At 38.3% G+C, this 26,746-nt stretch overlaps 1 protein-coding gene across 2 annotated transcripts in view; it reads right to left on the bottom strand.

Annotated features, from left to right (window-relative positions):
• The window catches only part of LOC134205554 (uncharacterized), a 189,413-nt gene extending 165,926 nt beyond the window's left edge, over positions 1-23,487 (bottom strand). The window contains exon 1 of one of the 2 annotated variants that reach the window (XM_062680883.1): positions 22,048-23,487. The gene's annotated coding sequence lies outside the window, so the exon portion shown is untranslated. Of the gene's footprint in view, positions 1-22,043 lie in introns of both variants that reach the window. The other variant, XM_062680884.1, reaches the window with a different exon arrangement.
• Positions 23,488-26,746: the final 3,259 nt, after the last annotated feature.

Here is a 26,746-nt window from a genome sequence, read left to right on the forward strand (position 1 = left end):
ACATATCACCGAAAATTAAAGCGAGTTGTTGTGTAGGACGCTACAAATACAACACAAAACAGTGGAAAATGCAGCGACATTCATAGAACTCAAAGCTGTACCAGATCCTACGAATGGTATAAGGCTTGTTTTTGCTTAATACTATAAAATTATACTAAAAAGCATAATTTCAGACCGAAATACGCGAGACAGTACTTCGATACCTTATCAATATAAAGAACCAAATTGTAAACCTTCTCAAAATTCAATCGTGGGGGCCCTTTGCAATGATGGGTCTCCACTCTCCAGTAGCCTTGCGAGAAAAGGCGTAGAACTGTCAATCCGGAGATCGCGAGTTCGATTCTCGGTCCAGTCTTGGATGTTTTCGGAAACATTCTCAACTCCCTGGGCACAGTGTATCCATTGTACTTGCAACGCAATATACATACTCATGCAATGGCGGGCATAGAAAAGCTTTCAAGTAATAACTGGGGAAAAGGTAATAGAATAGCCATTGAAGAAGAAGAAGAAGAAGGCCCTGTGCAATTGAATTTTGCAATTACCTGCCGACCTCGATTGTCTCCACAACAAGAATGAAATCTACAATAAATTAACTTTTTATACTTTTGCTCATATTTTTTTTGATTGCTGCACCGCACTGTTTGTTGTTGATGTTTAGACAGTGATGGGCAACAGATGCGCGCACGGATTAACTATTGGAAACAGGTTGTTTCAGAATTCATTATTCAACGATTCTTAAACTGCAATCGGGGCAACTACATTCGATGCTTATCTGAATTTGTATAAACGTTGCTGTGCAAAAGTTTTCAACAATATTGTTGTCAGGGCCGGATTTGGGGGGGGGGGGGGAAGTATTTGAGCCCCACAAATCTTATGTACCAAAACCAACCTTTTTTGTACATTTTGGGGCCCCCACATACCGTCGGCCCCGGGGCCCCCTTCCGGCTAAATCCGGCCCTGATTGTTGTCATGTACATTCTATTTAATAAATATGTTCAAATGTTGTTTATTCAATGTTTGTGCAATAAATTGTTCAATTTGGTATTAAATAATTTATAACTACATATAACATGGTCGATTTATATGACCTTGCATGGAGCAGCGGAAGAGCAGGCAGATGTCAATCAGAAGGGTCCTGGGTTCGAGCCTCACATCGTTCGAGATTGTGATAGCTGTCGTAATGGCTAGTTGATCTAAAAAAACAAGTCGCAGTTCTATAAATTAATTAGTTGAGAAATAGATAGTTCATGAAAGCCATAAAATAATATCAAGATAAAAATTATCCGTAAAAATTAGCCCTCTTTTAACATTTTTATAAAAAAAATGCTTGTTGTTGAAACTTGTAATAAGCTTTATTTGAGATATTCCTTACAACAATTGAGATGTATTATAGCCACCAAAACCAACGTTATTTCTCAAACTGTTGAATAATAGTTTCCTCCAATCTTCTATATTACACAATCAACAGTATATCAAACAGCCTTATTTGTAAAACATTGAACAAACGCTTTATTAGTTCGGGTAATACGCGTTGTAGTAACAAGCGTCTAATTAATGTTGTTGTAGCTCTTTTATTGTTTTGCAGTTGAACAATCGAGGCAAGGTGATAGCTTAAACATTTATTTCAACATGCTTATAGAACTACTGTTGTTGAATAGATTCTCCATTTTTGGGCGAACAAGGCTGGTATAGTAGTATCAAATGCAATAAATCAATCATAATTAAACATACAGCTGAATAGCGTAGCTGTAAGAGACATTTCTTCAAACAACAATTGTTTCTTGGGAAGGTAAATTAATCAGGTTTTTTTTAAACATATTGTTTCTTCTGTCGTAATTGCCTCTCGTATGTCTTTCTATTGCTGTTTTCAAGAAAATGTTTGTTTCTATGATTAAAACACAAGTCTTTCGGTTCACTCAATCTAACGTTTTTTTAATAAAATAGTATAAAAAAGATTTCGGCTCCGTAACGCTTAACAGCATATAAGCAGAATGCTTTTAAAATTGATTAATGGTTTATAAAATTGAAAAAAATCTTTCCATAGCAGGTAAAATACTATAGTACCTATGTGAGTAATAGTTAAATAGTACTCTTGACAAAAATACAGAAAAGCTATTTCTTCCAGAGTGACTAAGTTGCCAAGTACATTATTTTCTATTCAAAGTTACATGTTTTACAATTTTAAGAAAACAATATCTTTGAATTATTGGCAATTCCATAAAAACACTCTAGCAAAAATGGTAAAGGTTAGGTATGCATAATTAAATCTTATGTGATTGATAAGTTCCATATGAATCATATAACATTCAAAACTCTATAACTCGAGAACGGCTCATAGTACCTTGGGGTTTCGAGTGTTTCTTATGCAAAATTCTCTGGAGAACACGATGCTTTTTCAAATAAAAATATACTCATTGGCAGAAAAATACAATTTTATACTTAAAACGCAAAAACAATACAGATGGCAACACTTCTACTAAAAATCGTTCCCAAAAAGTTTGAAGAATTCTCTTCAAAATGCACACAAAGAAGTTATTTGTAGCTTTAAAATTGTCCGAGATATGAGTCGTTAAAAAATATGGTTTTTACAAATCGTCAAAAACGGGGGGTGCTCGCATTTGCAGAGGGTTGTCCAATCATCAAATAAATTTGGATTTTACATATAATCGGTAGAAAAAAAATCCACAAAATTTGATAAAAATCGGTGTAAGTCGGTTACAAGTGGTTCGGTCACTTGGTATGGAATGACCCATATTCATTGAGACAACCATTTTCAGTTGGATTATAAACAAACAAATAACAAATAACAGGAAATAAACAAAAAGCTCGTTTCCTACAGCCAATTAGAACTCCATCAATTGCTTTCTCCTTTCTAACACATTGGCAACTCGTTAACCAAGGCAAACCTATACCCGTCGATGCTTACCCAACAATTAAAATAAAATTGAAGAAATAATACATTGGATAGGTCGAAAAAGCACTTTAGGGAAATAGATTTCATTATTTCTTTCATTTTTCATTTATTAGCATTAATTTTAATGCATTACAGTAACTTCTTACAAAAAACAATGTTTTGTTGAAAATTTTGTAATTGTTTATTGCTAAAATTGATTTATTTATGGAAATTTTGTATTCTTTCCGTGGAACATTTTGATTTCTTTTTGAAAATTATTCTTTTATTATTGCAACTTTTGCTTTTAAAAGTGCTAATTTATTTTTTGTTATTCCGGGATCCGAGATTTGACTTAGCAATATCTCAGGCATTTCTCAGCCAAATTCATATGCTTATATACACAAAATAATCATCAGCTCATGAATTTTCAGATTGTTGGTCGGCCCCACATACATCTTGTAATCGTCGGAGGAAGCATTGTCAGTTGGCCACTTTTATTTGGACGAAAATTGCACACGAAGATCGCGCATGAACCATTCTATTGACACATTCCAGCGTAACGCGACACCATGAGGAGCCGACTTTCAGCGAGAAATTAGGTCTGCTTTCGAAAATTTGCCTCGGGGACATATGATTAAACAGGTGTAAAATTATCCTCACTAAATTTCCTTTCTGATAGAATATTCATTTTGAGATTTTTCGCTTTGAATATGATAAATATAGCGCGCTGCATTTCGTAACGCGACACCATCGCTGAATTGCACTTTTCGCATTTTGAAATGCTAGTGCGTTTTTAGCTCTGGTATACGGTTTGTAGTCTCGATTTATTCTAAGCATTTCTCGTATACATCAACAGAAATGAGGCTATGAATTAAAATCGCAGGAAAAAACGGAAATTATAATGAAAATAACTGAATTGATATGAACACCGCCGCGTTACGCTGATCGACAAACAGTCTCCTGCAAATGGTGTCGCGTTACGCAAACGTGTCGTTGATAGAATACGTAATTTCAGCCGATTTCGATGCGACATGTTATATTCGACACAGAATATTATAATATTATCTATCGTTGAATGTAGTTCGAGTTGGTGGTTACGATCTGGAGTTTCAGTTATTAAAGTTTGAGGGCGATTAGTCCCTCAAATATAGAACTGAACCAATTCCATTCGTATCACATATTCAGTTTTAGAAACAAATTAAATGGTAATGGGTTTTCATATTTTTATATTAGTCACACCCAAGTATGACCCGGATCGGTTTTTAAACACGTGGTCAGAAGATCGGTCCCCCTAGAAGTGAGTTTTTCTACACTGAAAAGTTCTATAATGCCTTTTTTCTACGTTAACCATTTTGAAAGGAAATGATGACCCAAGAAGCTCAGCAATGTTGAAGAGGAATATTTCTGTCATTTTTTATTCTACGTTTCTACTGGAACGTTGTCTGTTTTCAACTTTTTATTTATTTCCGAAAAGATTGGAATACGTCTCATGTCTCAACCAATGTTTATCACAAGAACGTATGCGACGTGCCCTGAGTGCACTACTTCTAACTACATTTTCAATCTTAACGCTATCATCAACACTACTCAGAAAATAAATACTCAATTTTGCAAATAGTGTTTATATCCTGGTGTAAAATAATTGTCCTATTATTGTATATTCATTCAGGAAAAAGCGAAGTTCATTAGGATGCCTGATATAATATGTCTTTATTAACGAACCAGCCCAATGCTGGTTTATCTCGATTAACATAAAATGGAAATATTTTTTTTTTCAATTTATCACTCAGCAACTCTCTCAACCTTTTTCGATAGGTCCTTATTCTTGCATTGGTTTGGTGAAGTTTTTTGCCTGACTCAATTCATTATATTTTCGACTACCGGTGACCAACACTCTTAAATTATCTCACCGATATTGACTGTGAAAATCTCTATTAAAGTTATTAAGATGAGATATAGAATAAATTGACGGATGTGCAAGGCATCTGCTTTGAGAGCGGACGTACTCGGCTGCGACGATCTTGGTCAAAGAATAAAAAAATGCCGAGTTAGTGAGAGCGAACGAAAGGAAAATTAACTAAAATATTAAAAATCATCAAATTAAATGGAGAAAAGAAAACACGAGTCTTTCGGTTCCTCAAAGCTAAAAATATATTTAAAAATCAAGATAAAACTTGTAATTAAAAACATAACTGCGGCTCCGTAACGCTTCAATTCAGATGAGCCTTTCAAATAAACGAACCATTGAAAAAAATATAATCAAATATAATCAATATATGGCATCCACAAACAAGTTTGACGGTTCGTGACATGGTAGAAGGAAACCGTGTTCGTCAGCAAACTGTTAGTTACGTTTACTCATATGAGTGGCATGGTGATATTGCGTGGAAAAGAACGAGGATTAAAAAGCCTCACAATTTATACGAAAAAACTCAGTTTCACGTGACTTACTAACGGACGACTCCAAAGGGTCATCAAACACCAAACATTTGTAATTTCCCACCTCTCCGTAACATTTTTGTATCGTAACCTATTTTTTGTAGTATGGAGAGTTAGCAAATTACACACCCGTTACACCCCAATTTTGTTACGCTATTCATGTACAAGCCCTAAATTACTTGAAAGAAACCATTGTGATACTGTATACTGTATCAATAAACCGAAAGAATTTTATACCTTATTTCAGAAGCACATTCAATTCGCGTAACGCGACACCATATTTTGTACCTAGTGTAAATTCATGGAAAATGGTCCTATTTTGGATCTTAATACACGAAAAGAAAGCTCTTGACAAGTACTAAGAGAATCCGAAATATTACTTTTCATCAACGCAACACCATTTCAATGTCACTGTTTTTAAAGTACAAATATTTCATGTAAACTAAAATTTTCGAAGCAATACAATGTGCACACAAAAAGATCATTCAAAACTGTATTAAACTACGTAGTCATCAATACATTTTCACCCAAATAGGTGCGATAGAGCACATTTGTAAAAAAAATGATTAGGGAGTCTTTTTTTTTAACTAAAAGTCTGCTACTTTGATTGACTATTAAACAATGTTCCGAAAACATTTATCAGTGGAAGAAATGTTTTTCTTGTAATTCAACATGTATGTTTTCCTGTCCTACAGATATTGGATCCTAATTTTTAGTTTGAAATTTTGGTCCCTTGGTGTAGAAGTGCGTGGATTGTGTCTATTGCTGTTTTTTTTTCTCAAAAATATACCCAATACCATTTCGGAGATGACGAATAATGAATGCAGACTATATTTCTACAGATGTTCTCGGTTCTCCAAACCATTCTGGATTTCAGAGTCTGGGTCTGCCAAGTCAGTTACGCTTGGTACGAAACCAATAGCAACCCATGATGTCCATACAGGCCCATAGAGTCCATGCCCATAATTTACAACCTAGATATGTCCAAACCGGATGTTTCAAGTCATCGAAATCATTCAGGAGTTCAGACGAATTGGTGTACCAAGACAACCTGGCTCGACATCATGCCAATAGCAATCCATGGTGTCCCTTAGAGGCGCATGATTTACGATCGAATAAATGAATGATTTGATTGTATACCCAAAACCGGATGCTCTAAGTTCTCCAAATCATTCTTGAGTTTAGACCAATTGATCTACCATGTCATCAGGGCTTAATTCAAAGTCAATAGCAACCCACCCTAGTAACATTTTGGTTTTATACTGGTGTTATAACACTCTTGTAGAGTAATTTTTGGTCTTCAAGAGCGTTATAAAACTTAAAATGCTACTTGGGCATGGTGTCCAAACAGACCCTTTGAATGTTACCAACTGGTCTAGCAAGGCAACTGGGCTCGATGTTCATATAGCCCTCTTGAAGCCATGCGCATGATTTACGATTTACATTTGTCCAAATCGGATGTTCCAAGTTCTCCAAATCATTCTGGATTTCAAACAAATTAATCCTCAAATCCAACTGGGTTGGAACAAACAAGCAAGCTATGTTCTTCACACATGCCCTTAGAGGCCGTGTGTATGGTTTACTAGTTGGATATGTCCAAAAAGGATGTTCTAAGCTCTCCGAATAATTTTAAAACAATTCACATACTTCACGATTTAGGTCTCCAAACTATTCTGGAGTTTAGACTAATTGATCTTCCAAGACAACTGAGCTCAATAGAAAGCCAATAGCATTCGGAGATGGTGAGTTCGATTTGCGGTCCGGTCTAGGATTTTTTTTGGTTACAGACTTTCTCGACACCCTGGGCATAGTGAAGTCATTGTACACACTTATGCAATGGCGGGCATAGCAAGATTTTCAATTAATAACTCAGGAAATTCTAATAGACTTCTAAGTTGAAAAGCAGGTCAGTTAGAGGTGGAATGTAGAGCCATAATAGAAGAAGAAATAGAAGAAGAAGAAGAAGAAGAAGAAGAAGAAGAAGAAGAAGAAGAAGAAGAAGGTGTCTATACAGGCATTTATATAGAGTCCATGTACATGATTTACGATTTAGATATGTCCAAACCAGATATCCTCCGAATCATTCTGAAGTTCAAACCAATTGATCTTCCAAGTCAAATGTGCTTAGTATAAGACCTAGCAATCTATTGTGTCTAGACTGGCGCTCAGAGACAATATGCGGGTTTTACGATTTAATTCTGTCCAAATCTAATTTCTCCAAATCATTTATGGAGTTCAGACCATCTGGTCTATCCAGACAACTGGGCTCGATACATATCAATCCATGATGTTCATATCCCTAGTAACATTTTGGTTTTATGATGGTTTTATAACACTCTTGTAGAATAAATTATGCTCATCAACAGCGTAATAAAGCTTAAAATGTTACTTGGGATAGCCGCCTTGAAGCCATGCGCATGATAAGTTCTCCAAATCATTCTAGAATTCAGACAAATTGGTCTATCATATCAATTGAGCTTGGTGCAAAACGAAAAGCAATGCATGGTGTAAATATGTCCAAATCGAATGGAGTGAATATTTCAAATCACTCAAGAGTTCAGATGACTTAGTTTACAACAGAGGTTCCCAAATTGTGGGTCGCGACCCCCAGGGGGGCCGTGGGCTATTCAGTGGTGGGTCGCGAAAGACAAATCTTAATTCATAATTTTGTTACTATTTTATCCGACAAATCTATTCCATATTTTGAATTAAGATCTAACTAATGATTGGATGATTAAAGAACAACAAACCTGACGAGGCCAACGGCCTTTTTTTGTTATACGATATTTGGGCAAGTAGAAAGAAGTCCTATACAATCCAAATGTAAACCCCGAACCCAATCCAAACAAGCCATTTCAAATCCGATCTAAATCAAATTACAAAATTATTTAAAACCCAATCCAAATCTAATTCAAATCCAATCCAAATCTAATTCAAATTCAATCTAAATCCAATCCTAATCAAATCGAAATCCATTTCAAAATCAATCTGAATAAATTTCAAATCCAATCCAAATCCAACCCAAATTCAATTCAAATTACATCCAAATCCAATCCACACCCAATCCAAAAAATTGACGAATTTTTGACAAATACAATGATGAAATATAAGGCAATTTATTATAATTTGCCCAATCTAACGCAAACTCATTTTTATCTAATTTCACAAAATCAATGCATTTGGTACCTGGTGGGTCGCAAGCATATCCAAAACTTTGGGAACCTCTGGTCTACAAAGTCAACTCGATACAAACCCAAATATTCTGGCTATTATCGGCCACGCTTACAATTTACGTTCATCCAAATATGACGTTTTGATCTCTTAGATAATCGTATGAGAGCATAACTAAAATTTTTGTGTATATCAGCATGGTCATCTCGGACTTAAATGGACATAATAGTTTGCTTTTTGATCCGTACCTAGCATTATTGGCATGAACGATTAATTGGTCTTAACTGCAAAAAATTAAAGAACTTAGAACATCGTATTCAATAATTTCTACACCATAAACCAGGCACATAATAATCAGGGGTCTGATTGATTCGAAAGAGTCACTATCGATTTTGTACCGAGAGTAGTTCACCTGCTAATAAAATTGGTCTGAACTTCAGAATGATTTTTTGAACTAAAATCACAGTTTTTGCACATATTTAAATCGTAAATCGCATGGCTGCTAAGGTGTCCCTATTCGCATAGTCAGTATTCTTCAACTTAAGCAATGTGCCGTTAATTTTTTAAAAATATTTCTGAAAATTTGGAATATTATTTTTTATTTGTATGCCTTGCTATGGAATTAATAAATGAACCATAATTATATTTATTTTTTGTGCAAAAATGTAACAAAATCTGGAAGGCTACTGTTATGCGAAGAAATAGCAAGACGGGACAATACAAGCGGGTTTTGATTTTCAAAATTCTAGAACAAGAGAGATGAAGCCATTTTTAGCCAATTTATGGAAGAACATCAAAATCGTCAAAAATCGAAAACGGGACTCTTATGTAAATCGCAGTAGTAATGGTCAACGGGGCCCTCCTTAGCCGTGCGGTAAAATGCGCGGCTACAAAGCAAGACCATGCTGAGGGTGGCTGGGTTCGATTCCCGGTGCCGGTCTAGGCAATTTTCGGATTGAAAATTGTCTCGACTTCCCTGGGCATAAAAGTATCATCGTGCTAGCCTCATGATATACAAATGCAAAAATGGTAACTTGGCTTAGAAACCTCGCAGTTAATAACTGTGGAAGTGCTTAATGAACACTAAGCTGTGAGGCGGCTCTGTCCCAGTGTGGGGTTGTAATGCCAATAAGAAGAAGAAGAAGAATGATCAATATCAACACCATGGGTCGTTTTTGGTGTTGTACTGAAGCTAATTGACTTAGTAGATCAACTGATCTGAGCTCCAAACTGATTTGGAAAACTTTGAACATACCTACGGTTTAAACATATCTAAATCAAAATCATGCACATGAGCAGCCAGTACCTGTATGGACACCATGGGTTGCTATTGGCACATTGCCTTTTAGGGCCTGTATGGAAATCATGGGTTGCTATTGAGTTTGTATCGAAAATTATTGGATTGAAAATTGCCTTGCCGGGTGAAAAAAAGTCTCCCAACCTCCATTTTGATTTTGCGCTGCCGTCAGGGCCAATTAGCTCAAGATGGCTGCTTTTCGCATATATCTGAACCTGGGACCCCTACCCAGCAAAATTTGCACACATTTTTACAGGCAAAAATCTTATGATACAAACCTGTTAAACCATATACATATTAGAGGCATTTGAGTATCTAATAGCAAAAGCAGTATTAAAGTGCTGTAAAAAATCACCAGAAATGCTACAATGTATCAGATTGAATTTTTTTAATAACAATTTCGTTCATATTTTTAACACTGCTGAGTGCCACAGCGATGATGGTTTGATTTTCATTTGAATTATCCAAAATCTTCTTCTTTTTATATATATAAAACTCAATGTTTGTATGTTTGTATGTATGTTTGTATGTATGTTCCAGCATAACTTCTAAATGCATTGACCGATTTAAACCAAATTTGGAACACACATTCTTTATCTTAAGGAGACGACGATAGGGGGGTTATGGATGCTGTTTGGAGTAGGGGGAGGGTGTGGGGGGAGGGGTATTGCTTAGTCATTGATCAACTCAGTGTACCTTCTGAACCCCTTGGCCGTTCTCAACCAAATTTGGAACACACATTCTTTATCTTAAGGAGACGACGATAGGGGGGTTATGGATGCTGTTTGGAGAAGGGGGAGGGTGTGGGGGGAGGGGTATTGCTTAGTCATCGATCAACTCAGTGTACCTTCTGAACCCCTTGGCCGTTCTCAACCAAATTTGGAACACACATTCTTTATCTTAAGGAGACGACGATAGGGGGGTTATGGATGCTGTTTGGAGAAGGGGGAGGGTGTGGGGGGAGGGGTATTGCTTAGTCATCGATCAACTCAGTGTACCTTCTGAACCCCTTGGCCGTTCTCAACCAAATTTGGAACACAGATTCTTTATCTTAAGGAGACGACGATAGGGGTTATGGATGCTGTTTGGAGTAGGGGGAGGTGTGGGGGAGGGTATTGCGTAGTCATCGATCAACTCAGTGTACCTTCTGAACCCTTGGCCGTTCTCAATCAAATTTGGAACACACATTCTTTATCTTAAGGAGACGGCGATAGGGGGGTTATGGATGCTGTTTGGAGTAGGGGGAGGGTGTGGGGGGAGGGGTATTGCGTAGTCATCGATCAACTCAGTGTACCTTCTGAACCCCTTGGCCGTTCTCAACCAAATTTGGAACACACATTCTTTATCTTAAGGAGACGACGATAGGGGATTATGGATGCTGTTTGGAAAAGGGGGAGGGTGTGGGGAGAGGGGTATTGCTTAGTCATCGATCAACTCAGTGTACCTTCTGAGCCCCTTGGCCGATCTCAACCAAATTTGGAACACACATTCGTTATCTTAAGAAGACGACGATAGGGGGGGGGGGGGGTTTGGGAAGCTCTTTGGAAAAGGAGGAGGGTGAGGGTAGCGGTATTGCTTAGTTATTGATCAACTCAGTTTACCTACTGAATCCCTTGGCCGATTGGAACAAACATACTTTATCTTAAGGAGACGACGATAGGGGGGTTAGGGATGCTCTTTGGAAAAGAGGGAGGGTAATGGGGCAAACACAATGGATACGTTTGCGTGCGTTTTGACAGTTTTCCCATGGGAAAACTGTCAAAACGCACGCAAACGTATCAATTGTGTTTGACCCATAAGTGGAGGGATAATGCTAAGTTATCGATCAACTCAGTGTAACTTTTGAACCCCTTAGTCGATTTCAACCAAATTTGGAACACGCATTCTTTATCTTGAGGAGACGACGATAGGGAGGTTAGGCATGCTCTTTTGAAATAAGAGATGGTATGTGGGGAGGGGTATTATTTAGCAATCGATCAACTCAATGTAAGTCTTGAGTCCCATGACCGATTTGAACCAAATTTGTATCAGATATTGTCTGTCCTAAGGAAACGATTTTAGTGGATATGGGTAGGTCCTTTTAAAATGGGGATGTTTTGAGAAAGGGGTATTGTTTAGTTAGCGATCAATTCAGCATAACTTCTGAACCCATTTACCGATGTCCACCAAATTTGGAACCATATTCTCTGTCTAAGGAAGACTATATCAGACTGGGTAGGACTGTCATAGCTGAACGAGAGAGGGTATATTTATTAAACGAACAGTTTAGTATACCTTTTTATCGCATGAGTGAATTCAAACCAAATATTTAAACACGTATAGTTTACCCAAAGGAAATTATTTTGGAGAGCTGTTTCCTTCTGGATGGTGGATGTGATTGCTCTTTTAAAAGTAGGCTTTTTCTCGAAAGGCAATGGCAATGGTGAGTGTGATCCCTTCTTTAAAAATATGCGTTTGCCCGGAATAAGACATCGGTGGATGTTTTCCCTTCTTTAGAAATAGACGTTTGCCCGGAATAAGGCTATTCAAACCCACAATCCTTTTTTTGAAAATCAGTCAATATTTCCAAAAGCCTTTTTTTAATCAATTGGTTTTATTATTTTCCGATTGTGAAAAAAAACTGCAACTCCGAGCAAGGCCGGGTACATAAAGCTAGTTAAATATAAAGATATCTCAATAAAGTGCAGTTCATTATTGCCAATTACGGCTCGACTTCTAACGAACCGTATCAACATACGCAAGTATGCAAATACGACGCGGTTCCATTGTGATTTTACAATATTCGTCGTCCACTATCAGCAAAACAAACCTCAATCCGATTAATTAAATAACCCTGAGCGATTCACACAAAGGCCAAACTTTAATGCAAACAAACTGCTCGTTTGTGGCTCGAATCAATAAATCCGATGATTTAACTCCGAAGTGAGAAATTTAGTTCCGATTTATATTAACTACACTCAGATTGGCGCGGATCAAGCGGAGTTTATTTTGTCCATTGCGTTTCCCCGCTGCCACTGCCGGCGTGGCAATAATGGATTCACTTTAAGGTAACTGTATTAAATCGATTTTCTCCTGGGCCCATCACCTCCTGAGCAGGCAGCTGTGTAAAGCTTGCGTGAGGAAAAAAATAAATTAACATATTTCATGTTTTCCACGCACTGTTTTATATTTTCCGTTTTTTTTTCATACTATAGACATATTTAAAAACATTATTATTATTATCTCCCATCAATTTAACCCCTTCTTGCAAGCGGTGCTTTTGGGGGTGCTTTATTATAATGAGCTATGGCGTTTATAATGCAGAACCAAAAACAAAAAAAGAGAGGAAAAACAGCAAACGCATACAAATTTTAATTAAAATTCAAAATGAAAATGAGATTTTTTCACCGCGCAAATTCTGTTTCTCTCCGCAGTGCAGTTGCACATCGGACCTGCAGCACACCAGCGTCAATGAAAAATGCAATAATAACAGCGGCCACCAGCAAATGGCAGTTGGAAGGCAGCAGAATGCAGGGAAAAAAATACAACATTACCATCATCAGTTAAAAAGGAGCAGTGTCAGCTATGTCAAGCTGGACGCGGACAGAAATGTATCACTTTTGTAAATATTTAAAAATTATCCGGCGATGACATGTAGTAAGAGCGATTAAATGAGCTTGGATAGTAACATGCATTTTACTGACCGCGGTGTACCCGTACATGAAAGGAGACAGTTTTAAAAATGGTGAACTTTCATACAATCAGTATGGCACCAATTTTTAAATAATAACAATCAATCAAGTGCAAACATTCGATATGTGAATGAAATTCGCTGGAATTTATCATATGGCTTGATCCAAATAGAGCTTTCAAAATAGGAGCTATTCAAGAATCAACAGTGCGTTATGTTAATATCTATAACATTCCTTTCTTTAAAACTCAGTTCTATTGCACATTGTTTTATTTGGTCATCATCACGATCGCTATACATGGACTCAAAAAGAATTGATTTTGGATATAGGGCATAACAAATACTATTACGAACAACTTTGGCAAAAAAGCCGAGCTTCTATCTTTCTTATATAAAAAACGTAACACGTTTTACGTGGAAACCCCCTTAAAACTATTCTTTTAACTATAACTAATTATAATGATAATTCACATTTTCCGTCTCTTCTACAAAATTGTTAAACAAACGAAAATACATGTTTTTAATGAACATTGTAACTTACCGTTACCATGACCCAAAGACTTTTAATGGGTTTATAAGTTTTTAACACAGAAATCGAGAAGACTCTTGTCGAAAATATATTTCAATGTCAGTAGAAAGAAGAAATGGGCGACTTTAAGCACATCGTGACGAAAAAGATAGCTTTTGTTGTATGTGAGATGGAAAGTTACAATGTTTAGATAAAATATGATTTTCCTCGTTCAAGTACTTTGTAGAAGAGACGGGGTTTCCAGTAGCCTTGCGAACCTTTGCGTAGGATTGCCAATCCGAAGATGGAGAGTTCAATTCTCGGTTCGGTCTAGGATGTTTTCGGGTTGGAAACATTTTTGATACCCTGGGCATATTGTATCCATTGTACTTGCCACACAAGATACATGCTCATTACTCATGCAATGGCGGGCATAGAAAAGCTTTCAATTAATAACTGAGGAAATGCATAAAATTGAAAAGCAGGTCAAGCCATTAAAGAAGAAGAAGAAAAAGATACGAAAAATCATTGGATAGAATTATAGAATAAAAAATATTTGGAAGATGTTTCCACATAAAACGATAAAGTTTGTTATACACCAGAGATAGATGCTCGACATGCTGAGAAATATACCACGTGTCCATCTCATTCTTATGGAAACAATAATTTTCTCATTTCACTTTAGGGGGATTCAAACTGTTTTCATCAAAAGATGCACTCCTAAATATCTTGAAATGTCTAAATACAAACCCTAAAGCTCGAAGGAGCTCGAAATATGTTTTATGAGACTAATGTCAAACATCACCAAAGCTATTAATTGTACGCAATTTTCGACTTTTCAAAATCAGATCGAGAAAAAACAATCATATATTTGCCTCTAGACTAATTTTGAACCTTGTTTGTCTGTTTTGGGCACCCGGAAACGGTTTTGGGTCACTTGCTGGGGATATATATTTGGATATTTTTAATCAACATCATTCTTCAATGTTGTTTTCCAAGATATACAAAAATAAGGAGGGAGGTTCTTTGACAAAAAGCTAATCAGCCTAAAGCCATTTGGCCGAATAAAACGTTAGGCTGAAAGTAGCCGAATTGAACGTTAGCTATAAACTAGTTGTTCAAATATTTCGATCGGCCAAACAAGATAATTGGCCGAAGAAGCCATTTAGCCAAACAAAGTCATTTGGCTGAAAACTAGATTGGACGGAACAGATTATTTTGCGATGCGTTGTAACGGATTATTTCGTAGATTGCATATTGATACACGCAAAATAATTCTTGATGACATTTATTGCAACGGTCTACTTAATCTAATCTGTGCATTAATTTCGTGCAGAGAATGTCATAAAAGAATTGGTGGGCAATTTTTTTTTAAATTGCATATTAACATATACTATATACAAACTCTACACTGAGTACAACATCGCCCTAATTTCACAAGTATTAAACTTAATTTTCTCCAATAGGGTTGATGCACGCAGACACTGTAACTGAGAAGTAAATGCAATATCTACCAAATACCATAGACAAAACGACCAAACATTAGAGAGTTTTCCATCCACATTGATATAAGTTCATACAGGTATTTACTAATCAAGCACTAAATCATAGCGCGCTTCTATTTATGGATCGATTTTATTATTTTTATTTTCATTCATTTTCAAAAGTAAAAATATGCGATAACTTTTACCTGATGATGATTTCGATCCTAAAACAGGTAAAGTGTCATGTTCGTTTATCTGTGCTTTCTGTGTTCTTGATTCACGTCATGAAAAGACGCCATTTGCATTCGTCAACTCCGTCGCGTCGGCAGATGGTTGCTGCATATTTATGTCGAATTCGTTTTTAAACCTGGGTCAGTGCCAACCCGAACCCTGAATAAAAAAAACATTTTCAGTTCCATCTGTCATTGGATATGTTGGTGTGCGTAGCATCGTGTTTGTTTTGATTCGAAACATATAATCCAGGACATCCAGTGCACTGGCAGTTCGTTGGCCTTGACTAATAAGATCATGATAAATAAAAATGTTTAAGTGTGTGAACTGATTTCTGCGGATAATGGAATTTACTTTTGGGCGGCGGATATATGTATTTAATTATATTCTATAATCCCGTGCACATTTTTAAACCAAACCGCATAGAATTCATGTAACGGAGACTTTATATTCTACAAGAATTCAGCTAATAAATCATAATGAAATTCCAATCACAAGGTATTTCTGCAAAACAGGGTTGGAAAAAATCAAATTTTCGAATAATCGGGAAAGATCAAACTCACCCGCGATCTTACTTTTAAATAATCAAGTGATTAAGACTCGCCAGCGATTGATAATCGTATGAAAATCGTATCTTGATTTGAAGCATTTGCCGTTACATTTTGAACTCTTTTTCCTTACTATCATGAAACCATAACGCCAAATAGAAGATATAACGTGACTGTTGACAATTAGCTGATATTAGTAAAGAATAATGATTGAATGAAAATTCTGTGTTTATTATCGTATGAGTACAAAATTTGAAAAGTTGTCGCCGGTGACAACTCGCCTACTGTTTTCACGTGAAAAGTTTTCAGATGAAAATTGCAATCATTATCGTCTGATAATGATTCAGCACAACACTGCTGCAAAAGTTTTTTTTTTCTTGGAACACACTGAGAAGAATGTAATGGAAATTCTCCAGGATACGCAATTGTTTTCCTTGCCACCCCTTCTGATGTGAGAGGCTAGCTTAATGCTAGGAGTTCCTTCTGAAATTCCTTATATTTCAATAGTCGACCATGGAAAACACAATAACGTTTTGCTTCGGAAGTTCCTTCAGGAATTCCACCGCAGGTTTCATCTCTACATGTTTCTTGAAGAAATCCTACGAAAGTTCCTTGAGGATTTTTTCCGGAAGTTTCATGGAGGACTCCTCAGAAAGTTCCTTGAAGGATTCATCCGAAGGTTTCTTCAGAATTTCCTCAGAAAGTTCCTTCAGGATTTCCTCCGGAAGTTCCTTCAGGAATTCCACCGGAAGTTCCTCCAGGAATTCATCCGGAAGTTCCTCCAGGGATTCCTCATTAAGTTCCTCCGGAAGCTCCACCAGGAACTCCACCGGAAGTTCCTTCAGGAATTCCTCCCAAAGTTCATTAAAGAATTCCTCCATTGATTCATCCAGGAATTTCTTCGAAAAACTTCCTGTTTCCTGGAGGAACTTCCGTAAGAATTTCTGTTTTAGCTTCCGGTGAAACTCGTGAAGGGGGAATTCCTGAAGGATTTTGCGGAGAATTTCTTGAATGAACTTCCGGTAGAACTCCTCCAAGAACTTCCGGGAGAGCTCCTCCACTTCCAGAGGAATTCCTCAAGGAGCTTCCGGAAGAATTCCTCAAGGAACTTCCAGAGGAATTCTTCAAGAAACTTTCAGAGGAATTCCTTAAAGACCTTCCGAAGGAATTTATCATTAAACTTCCAGAGGAATTCTTCAAGGAACTTCCAGAGGAATTCCTCAAAGAACTTTCGGTATTCTTCAAATATATTTTTCTGACAATTCTTAGCGGATTTTGTGAACGGGTTTCAAGGGGAATTCCCAAACTAATTCCATCCACCTACCTAATTTAGGACACAATCTGTGAGAAAAAACCCTGAATGAACTTATGATTAACTTCCCTAGCGATTATTTTTAAGACTGAATCTAGACAACAGTACCGGATTAATTTCATTTAAAACTACAATAACAAATATAACAAAACTCCCGGAAAAAAAATTCACCGCGCATTTTATGTGAATAACAGACAGTTTCGTTTTCCTCTTCTGCTTGTTTATTCTGTTCTGTTATTTCCTGTTAGACTCGTTTCTTTCGGACCTCCTTATAGAAACGCCGGTTTGTTGTTACGTATCTTAAAGCTGTTGATTAGGTTTATTAGTGTGAATTAGATGAACAAATTTTAGGTTGACTTACATTTGGTCACTTCTTGAGCTTCTCAGGTCCAACTAATTCAATTATTAAAGAAGGCGATAGGGTAGGTGTCATCAATAATGAATTCAGTTTTGTTCATAAGAATTATGATCCTGACGAATCTTCTATAACTTAACTTACAGGGCTAGTTATTCTGCCCAAGGGTAGAAATGCACTTAGCTGCTATAACAAATTCCTAGGAATCTCGTTTACCCACTTATGAGGTTATCTAAATATGCACAATGCATCAATGAATTTACGGTTGAAATTACCGATATGAAACTTACGATCTGATTCGTAGATAAGTTGAGCAAATAGAGTTTTAACGGAATCACAAATTCAAGCAAGTATATAATAATAATTGGAAGGATTTTATAATAATAATCAAATATTCTCGAGAGATGAATCCACGTTCTGGGCACATCAGTTTGTTGTCATCTGTTATGTCCTTTATCTCGCATTCGTAATTCAAGTGACCGCTGTCGAAAGTGACGGGTGACGTTTGCGGTATACCTTGGTTGTGAAAGCCGGATTGCCGGAGGGATATCGGCAGTGCTGCCAGTGGCCACGACATTCCCCTACCCGTAACGCACTTATGGTTTATCTTCCGACTCTGCGTTACTCTCACTTTGCACCTGGAGTACTGCAAGCTTAGAAACGACGTATGAGAATGGGCGCACCTTAGCTGCTAGGCGTGACTCTGGTAGAGAAGCCATCCGGGGTGTTGTTGGTTGTGCTTTGTTGACCCTACAGGTAGGGCATGACCTTGCCACTTGACGGACTGCAGTGCGAAGATTGGAAATGTGGAACTTTTGACGAATTTCATTGCAAACCGTATTGTGATATGCATGCAGGTACCAACGATGGTACCAATCAATAATTAACTTGGTGAGATGGTGGTGGCGAGGTAAGATGATTGGGAACTTGAAGTCGTATGTGACATACGGGACGGCTCCAATCGACTGTCGACTCGCATGATCCCATGCTCGTCGAAAAATGGCGATAGCTTATAAATTGGACTAGTTTTCTCGATCTCCTTTTTAGGAAGCGCGTTATGGATCTTCGATATGGCGACTTCGTCCGGATAAGCTGATGCCTGCACAGTGCGCCAGATGTTGTTTTCTGCTTTTATCAGCTCTTCTTGTTTTAGATGACCGGTGACTAGCATTTGCTTCCTACTTTTGTGATAGCAATTCCCGACGCAACGATGAACGTGAGCTGCTACTCTCAGTAGCCGTTTCCATTTAGTGGACCTGTTGAACTGATAAATATCCTCGAATTGTTGTTGCTGGTGTAGCATACAAGGCCGTATCTCTTCATCTGTCTCGAGCGACTTCATAGATTTTTGCCCTGGCCATTCAGCATCCGGTAGGTAGAGGAAATCGGGCCCTCGAAACCATCGAGTGGTGCAATCAGTACTGGGTCCCTTTCCCCACTTGGTTGCCTCATCGGCCGGGTTTAGCTGAGTTGCTTTGTTCAAGCCACGCGAAACCTGGTAGTTTTTTTGTTTATAATAAAAAAAAAAGTTTTTTCGTGTGAAAGTTCATTTTTCTAGGACCTCCTCCCCCTTTCAGAGTTACGTAATATTTAATCGTTCTGTACTATACTTTCAGTAAACATCAACAAAATGTTATTTACTCTTATTTTTGTCAATATATACTTGAAACACATGATTGGAAAATTGCGTATTCTTACCCCACCCGATGCGCACTCTTACCCCACCGGTGGGATGAAAGCGCGTTTTTCACATGTCTTGCAGTAAAGGTTCTACTAAAACGAATTACAATAGTTTCAATATTTTTTCCACTAGATAACATATAGGAAGAGTATACGAATCGTCGACATTGATAAGATATGCAGAAACTTGCTTCATAATCACTACATAATCGATTTAAAACTAAGTGCGTACTCTTGCCCCACTCTACTCTATGTGTTCTTCGTAATAATGAAAACGAATGAGCGCGTAGAAAAATATTCCAGGTGGAGTTGTCTGCCTATTCAGGTAATTGAAGGTTGAAAAAGCGATAAAAGGCATACCTGAGACGATAAGAATATCAATAGAAACAGTGACGAATCCTGTCGGTATTTATAATCAACAGATATAATTATAAAATAAAATAACTGGAACGGGCTCACCAAATTCATTTATCTATTCTGTAAATCCCGCACTACTTAAATAACCAGGTAACGCGTCCTATTCAGGCGTGTCTAGCGAAGGCACACTCTCAAAATGAACTACTCAAAATTGAGTCGGACTCTGCTTACTTACAATAAAACTGAAATAACCCAGAATTTGAGTACAAATGATATACTACTTCAATGAAATAGTGATTTTGCGAGAAATAAAAATGATCCTCCATCATTTGCCATGCATGCGGAGGAGTGTTCAACTGTTCATGCTCAGCTCAGAGACACTTCGAGCAATCTGGTGCCGTTGTGCTTTGTGCGGTCGAGAAGGAAATCAATTGATAAGCGTTTGATCGTGTTCCGGTTCAGTGCGCAGGTAGTTAGTTTGTACAGCTTTTTGCGGCCGAATCATAGCTAGTTGAATTTTTTTGTGAATAAAGATCCAACAATGCCTACCCACTAACTGATAATCTTTCCTGTGATTTTTGTGGAGACGCAGAGGTAAACACGGTCTGCAAGACTAAGCTAAACTAGGCTTTTGCGTGAACGATATTACATTTACAAAACCTAATGTAAATATGATAAAAATGATGGTGAAAGTCATTGTTGCGACCAATAACAAAGTTGTCTAATAACAGGCTAACATGTGTAGACTACCCTAGTAACATTTTGGTTTTATACTGGTTTTATAACACTCTTGTAGAGTAAAATATGCTCTTCAAGAGTGTTATAAAACTTAAAATGTTACTTGGGTAGACTAGACTAGAGATAAGGAGATATAACAACCAAAACACGTTGAAGCAATTTCATAATACAACATACATACATAATTTTGATGAAAAATCCATGATCTGCGACAAATAATTTCAACGATTAGAACGTGGTATCGAAAATTTCTCATAAAAAGGTCTTATGAATATGGTTCAATCAATCGGTTTGAAAACACGAACTAAACGCATTTTACACTAAATAATTTCCTGGTCACCGAAATGAAACAATAATTTAGAAAAGAAAAATGTTTATTTCATAAAAATATTTTTAACGTCGCCCAACTTATTCATCCCTAAAGGGGTTGTCGTTGGATTAATATTTCAATCAGATAATCAGAGGAAGACTTTAGGAATAAAAAATCCAGCATTGAATGCCATCTACCGCTCCTCAGTAATGCGTGCAGAAATACAGTCTTCAATTGGCCTTGCGAGTAAAGGGTGTAGGATTGATAATCCGGAGATGATGAGGTCGATTCCCAGTTCAATATATTCAGGTTGTTTTCGGGTCTACTCTGTATCCATTGTATTCGCAACACAGCATGCATATTCATGTAATGACAGGCATAGAAAATCTCTCAATTAATAATTGTGGAAATGCCAATTTAACGATAAGTTGTTCAAGGCCAGGTTCCGGTTGAAAATTAGAGCAAATGAAGAAGAAAAATAAGTGGGAGGATAAAATGAAGAAGCAGTATAACAAGGATTTCATTACCATCGAATGCCACACACAAAAGCAATCACAAAAACTGCATGATTAATCTTTATTTTGATAGAAAGGTAAGCAAATAATATTTTTTTAGTAATTCGGTAGTACTTCTTCGCTTTATATTCCTAATTCACTGACGATTTTTCGTTAAATATAATTAGAATCGATGCTAAATGTTATTTTAATTACAGCAATACTAGTACACTATCAAAAAGTCTGATCGAATTTCTGTAAAGATTTAGCCTAAGTTTCTCATTAAGATGATTACCAGTTCATTCTCAAAATTCAACGTCTTATTATTCTGCTTCAGCTCCGTATCAATATCATCTGTAATTAAGAAAACTTCCCTCGTCTCAATGCATGAATAATTTGAAACCCCAAAAACCCAATAACCGGCAGCGGTAGGCCACTGAACTCCACCACCATATCGTGGCCGATTCCAAAGCCCCACAAACGCGCGTGCGGTTAAAACAGATTCATCTGACTTCTCCGCTACTCAATTAAATTTTCGGCTATTTCACTCACTTACTCACAATTATATGGCTGATGGTGCGGATGCCGTCGTCACTTGGGTTCACGGCTTTGACGGGGATGTCAGCCGGGCACGGCAAAAAATAATCTATTCAATCGGGTCTTGCGTCACAAACCACCAACTCGGGGACAGTCCATTTTTTTCATCACGTCAACCCGCACACACTCGCGAACGATACAGTGGAAGCTCGGATGTCCTTCCTTTTGGGTAGAGCCTGGCCACCGCCGCGGTTGATCAATAGTGTACAACACGTATTCGACTGCGGTTTACGGTTTATCTCGACGGGTCCAGCAGTCGACCAGGCCGAAACGCGGGAGATGGATTGGATCACTCTGTCACTGTTTGAACGCTGGGTGTGAATCAAGGGTGTGGTGTAACCTCCGTGTCGAGGTTTCCGTGGCTGTGTTAAAAAAGCGAAACAAAAACAACAACAGGATAACACGTGAGCTGAACTTTTTTTCCTGGTTTGGATTCCTGCCGTGAATTCGTCACTTAACACACAATTGTATCACCCCTTGGATCACCACTCTGCGGTGTCCGTATCAAATCACAAATAAATATATTTTCACACACGGTTTTTTTTTCAGCACTTCACATTTTTGTCAGGCCGAATGCTGGTGGCGAGAAATCCCACTGCTCTCTGTCGGCGTAATCGCGCGTGTTGGCTCTCGTTGGGGTTTTTATGGTCCTGTTCGCACCCTGACTATTTTTCCATCACCATCGGTGGCAATATCACCGTTCGTCGATGTTGTGTTCGTTTGGGTGGATTTTTCACGCGAGGGCTGTCTTCACTGTACAGGAGGAAAATTGAATTGCACCAACCAGCATATAAAAAAGAGAGAACGAAAAACCCAAAACCGGAATTCGGCGAGGAAAAAGCTTTTAACCACCGCAACACTGGCTGGCCCACGTTCCCTAGAGTGGCGTGCTCCAGTGGCCACACATACACCCACCGAAGGCGTCACTTTTTCCCCCAATACCACTCTCAGTCACACAGTCACAACTGGTTGGCAGGAGGTTGGCCAAAACCAACGCGGAACGAGTAAAAAAACAACCACTTTACTCTATTAAGGACTCTATAATGGACGCGCGATTTTTATTCCGTTGGTCAATCCCACACTCCGCGCGACATGGCTTTTTTTTTGCTGTGTCGCGGACCTATCCGCGAAAATGTTGTCAAAAATGTTCCACAAAATCGGTTTTATCGTTATTACTGATTTGCACCACAGGTTTTGGTTAGCACCGCCACCCGCTCATGGAAGGGGTTGATTCCCACGTCACAATTATGGAGATCCGCAGGAGCTTTGGCAAGATTGCTTCCAAAGTCAGCCGAGTACAGTTTTAGACTAAAATCGCTTTTATGGTTTTTCTTGCTGCCCTAGTGGATCTCGAATGGATGGAGCATGGATTCCAACACGGTTGTGGCCATATACTCGCACAAGCGGACCCCACAAAAACCCCGACGCGCGCGTTTTCCTCTTGGTCGCTATAATTACAACAAGTTGAATTAGGATGCACGGCACACCGAGAACATCTCCGGCGCGCTCAACGCAGGCAAGGGAGCACTAACTAAGCACATTGGTTTCGCCCAACCAAACAGACCAACAACAAAAGGGCTCGAGATATCCCCCCGAACCCAGTATACACGCAAAATCCACTCTCATACACACTTTTCCGGAAGGGAAGCTCGCATACTCTCTGTCAGCTTCTCTCATTTTCCCAATTCCATCCAGCAGCGTGTGTTGGGGTTATTTATACATAATCATGTATCCGATACACCATCCATCCCCGGCTCCTCGGTCGGTCCACTCCCCCACAAACCCACAAAGTTCATCTTCCGGCAGCAAACCTTTTTAATGTTGCGTAGCTGCTTATGCTCTCACTCTCGCTCACCTCGTACCGAAAATCCGGTACACAGCAAGCATCACAGTTTGTATCCAATCTCGTACAACAATAACACAACCGATGATAAACCCACCGCACCACACGCACTCCAGACCTGGCCCAGACACTGACCTATCTCTCTCCCCGCCAGAGTGCTGTCCAGCCATGACGGTCCGAAACCATGCCGCACGTATATGACTTTGGCTGTGGTGGCGTGCCCACTGCTCCGACGGATCAGGATTCAACCCTTTATCCGGTAGTGCTGGCTGTGTGCTGCGACGTGATGGTCAGCTGTAAACCCCACTTCAGCGGAAGATGCAAATAATCGTGTCGGGACTGTATCGACCGTGCGAAGGGAAATTGAACGTCCGATGTGAATATTAATTATCACATGTTGAACAATGAATTCAAAGATGAAGTTCTCAAGTTGTCATATAAAACAAGAAAAAATAATAATAATAATAATATAAAATCTACCAACCTTTCTTTATCCTTTTCTGCTAAAGTATTTGTATGTGTTTTGGACATTAACCACCCCTCCCCACCCCCTATGTCTGTTCTAGACGCTCACAGTACTCGTCCTTCATATCATTGGGTTTGTCTTTGGTTGGTGCGTATGCATTGATCAAGCTGTACTTGCCCTTAATTTTCAACACGCATATGCGGTCACTTACCAACCTCCATCCAATGATTCGACGCTGCTGCTTACGAAACCAACTCCATGCGCCGCCTTCTCGTCGCCACTGTAGTTGATGTAATACTTGACGAGGTACCCGCAGTTGGGACAACTGCGCGGAATTCCTATTCTCCTGTTTCTCGCCATCGGACCTCCTGAAGTGCTGCAACCTCCACCTTCCCTTTTTGCAGATCTCGAGCAAGGGGACAACTCGTGCAGGTGTCAACAAGGTCCTAACGTTCCAGGTGCAAAGTTTGCAGTTTCCGATAAACATTGTCGTGTCCTTTGCCGATTGTGCAATCCAGTGCTTTCGATTACATTTTTCGCGGTTGATTGTTGGTTTTTCGGTAATCCACCTTACCTGGGCTATGATACCTAGCCTCGTTATGGGACTGCCATTTTACACAGTTATAGAGATTACTTAGTTATCGATCAACTCAAGTAAGGGTATTTTCCTAACGAAACGAAATTTAAAATGTCTATGTTGTTGATTCGGATCGAAACTAAACGAAATATAGATTTACTTTCGAGACTTCGAAACGATACGAAATCATTATTTCGATATTTTTCGAAACGAAACGAAATTTTAATTTTTTTCCGCGGATTTGTTGTTAAATTGGTTTTACATTATGTACGCTATTTCGATTTCACTTTCACTCGAAATCAAATAACTGTTTTGCGACCAATAGAGTTATAATAACAGAAGAGACAGTCTGTGATAAATCGCCGCATTCTCGCCGCATGTTATAAATCGGCGATAAGGCAATAACCCAGCATTTGTGCCGCTTTCAAAGGAATTCATCGTGGAGCGTGTGCTCCCGAATCTGATCAATTTTATATCAGTAAGTTTATAAAAATATAGAAATTGGGGGATTTTGCATATACGAAATCAAATTTCGTTTAAAACCTTAGTTCACTTGAGAATTATGTAATTACGCTGAAGCATACTACATATTGTCTTGTCAGCGTGGTTTTATAGTATTGAGCTAAGTCAAAATTAGAAAATGAATGCTTAGATTTATTTTTTTATTTAGTGGTGAACTCAATTATGTATTCACATCTGCCAGGCGTATACGCAGTGGGGGGAATACTCGCTTCACGAGTAAGAAAAGAGTGTAATTGGGCAAGGGGCCAGTAACTCTAAACTTTGCGATAATATTACTCATTGTCTCGCAATAGTATTTCGTAATATAGTCGCCTCTCTACATCTCGATATTGAGGGGACCATCGAGATAGGGAGAGATCGAGGAATGGAAGGAAAATTGAAATGGGCACTAGATCCGAAAAAGCTCGTTGCTATGAAAAACAACAACAAAACAAATGTCGTTTCCTGTTGTTGATGCGTTTGTTGTTGTCCAAATATGGTCTAGTAGCCTAAAAATCTGACCATATCGATATAAGGAGAGTGAATCCTGAACAAAATATGATCAGAATCCATCGAGATAGAGAGATATCGAGATAGGGAGGTTATCGAGATGTAGAAAGCCCAAATGTATGTAGATTGAAGGGACTGAGGAAACCATCGACATAGGGAGAGATATCGAGATATAGAACATCGAGATGTGGAGAGTCGACTGTATTTCTGTTTTTATTTTTTTTCATCAAACAAAGAAACGGTTGCTAGTTCGGTTGTTATGGCGTTTGTCAGATAGTCGATGGAACACAGTGCTCCCTCTTATTGGAAACAACTGATTTCCACCTTCTACAGATTCTAGAAAACTTTTAAACAGCATTTTATAATTCTAATGCAATCCAACCAAAACGTGGGTCCTAAAGATTGCAGAAGTAATAGTAATAGAAATAGTTTTTCAGTGATTTTTTACGAATTTAAAGGAGACTGAAATCATGTGTTGCCTAAAATTGGCTGGACTGTATCGACTGGGTGGCGTTGTGTTTCATGCTTTCCCAACCAGGGCTCTATGATCGCGCGAACCTACTGCCTGCATTTTTCTGGCGCTAGCTTTGTTCGCGAGTACGGGCAGAGCAAAGACAAAAAGCAGGGCAGTATTTTGTTCGGGAGTAAAAATCACGGTCGTGAGTATTTGTGATTTCTTCGAATACAATGGATAAATTTGGCTTGACATAAACACAATAACAATAAACAATTGTGTTCTTGCTCGAACATCAGTGAGAAACATGT

This window comes from Armigeres subalbatus, chromosome 1 (assembly GCF_024139115.2).
Source record: "Armigeres subalbatus isolate Guangzhou_Male chromosome 1, GZ_Asu_2, whole genome shotgun sequence".
Lineage (NCBI taxonomy): Eukaryota > Metazoa > Arthropoda > Insecta > Diptera > Culicidae > Armigeres > Armigeres subalbatus.